The following is a 2,021-nucleotide window of genomic DNA, read 5'->3' as shown; positions in this document are numbered from 1 at the left end:
AGAAGCCTCCATCGATGGGAAGCTCTTCCGTGGGCTGCTCTTCTCGTACAAGCCTGGCTTTGCTCAGGCAGTGCAATCTTACATCCTCAGTTACTCTCTAATACCAGGAAGGAAAGCATCACAGGAGGAAACCACAGCACGTCCAAAAGGCCGTAGTAAAAGCTAACCGAGCAAAGAGGAGTTCAAAGAAACCATGGATATCCATACCTGCTCTTCCTATAATTATTAAAGTTTCACAAAGTCTTTATTACACAGCCTCACTTTTTTTTTGTTCTTCTGGATTATCAGTTGTTTCTTCTTTGTCTACACAATACAAAAGATTGTTTTTCAGTAATGTGCTTTTTTTTGTTAGTTTACCTTCTTTATAATCTTCTGTGAACACGGACGTGAAAAGGTGATACACTGCTAGAATCCTTCCTAATCGACTCTCTTTTGCAGAGTGGGTGCTAATACATGGTCCCTACTTTACACTTCTATAATGCAAAAGCTACAGGCTTGCCACAAAGAGGGGTATAAACTGGTGAAGTGCAATGATTTCCCTCCTCGGAAACGGTAGTGTGGTTGCTCTAGGATCTGACTGGCCTGTAAGCCCCTCAAATACTTTTTCTTCGGCGTTACATGAATGGTTTGTCTCAAGGTGGTAGCAGTGAATCAACTTGGAGGAATCCGCACAGCTATGGAGAGAACACTTCAGGCTGGAGTCATCCCGAGGAAAGGATTTCTGCATGGGACGTAGTGGCAGGGTAAGAGATAACAGATGAGAAACTGAAATGCAGTTTTTGTTTTTGGATTCACAGGTACACATCCTCGGCTGTGTATGCAGCTGCATTGGAGGATTTGGTTGGGTCGCTGACGCCAGGAAAGTTTGCTGACTTTGTGGTGTTGTCCAAGTCTCCTTTTGGACAGGGCACAGGCATTTTTCCTCCAGTGGTTGTGTTCGTTGGTGGAAATTTTGCCTTCCCTTCTTAAGGCGTTATTCCATAATTATTTGGTCTTTTAAATATAGCATATTTGCGAGAAGATTGGTGAGGAGAAAGCAGCCAGAATCATCAAGCAGCTGGTAAAGACCTTCAAAGAGATTTATTTGAGGGGCGTGGTTCACCAGAATCTCAAGCTCGACAACATTCTTTCCAAGCTAAACATGCATGACAAGTGGTGATCAACACCTTTAGGAGATATCACAACAGCAAAGTACATGGCAGCTGAGGTGGTGGAGAACAAGGATTGGAGCTCTACATGGCAGCCATCGAAATGTGGGGGCTAGGAGCAATTTTATACAAGACGCTGGGAAAGGGAGGATACCAGCCAATGGAAGCATTTGATCTCATGTGACAGGGGGCGACCTCTGTTTCGGATCCACGGCCAACATCTTAGAAAGGAGATCCTCCGCTGCAAACAAGCAAGGACCAATCAGGTTCAGGTTCGATCAGGTTCTGCAACACCCATGGATTTGTCAAAAATTGCAGCATTAAGACCGACAAGCTGTGAAGGAGTGGTGTGAAAAGGAGTGCTCCCAGCCTTGAGAACAAGAAAGTTCAAGTGGCTTAAAAGAAAATGCCAGCAGTAAGTTCCTATTTCCTTTTCACCATTACTAACTTCATTTGCTTGCGTTTTTCTTTTTTGTATTCTCCGGACATCAACATCTCTTATGTCTATGGCTGGAAAACATTTTCAGTGGCTGCCGAGAACAAATGCAGAATGAAAACAAGTTGGAACGAAAAGGAAAACGAGGGAGTTGAAATGTAAAGAAAGAATTGTAAAACGTTTATTGATATATAAATAAAGATCAAAGTTGAATCGAGATCTTTCACTAATCATCCAATATATTTAAATGAAAGAGCCTCATTGATCATTGCAGTAGGTGGCTCTAATTTTATATATATATATATATATAAATATTGGAAGTTTCAAACCCAATAATGAAAAATATGCAGCTTATTCATAATGAAATATTTTAGATACTGCTCAAGCAACGGAGATAAAAATAAAAAAACAAACACAATTCTAAATGCAATGAGCAA

Source organism: Selaginella moellendorffii, unplaced genomic scaffold (assembly GCF_000143415.4).
Source record: "Selaginella moellendorffii unplaced genomic scaffold, v1.0 SELMOscaffold_7, whole genome shotgun sequence".
Lineage (NCBI taxonomy): Eukaryota > Viridiplantae > Streptophyta > Lycopodiopsida > Selaginellales > Selaginellaceae > Selaginella > Selaginella moellendorffii.
The sequence above is the reverse complement of the archived record's forward strand: the minus strand, read 5'-3'. Positions refer to the sequence as shown.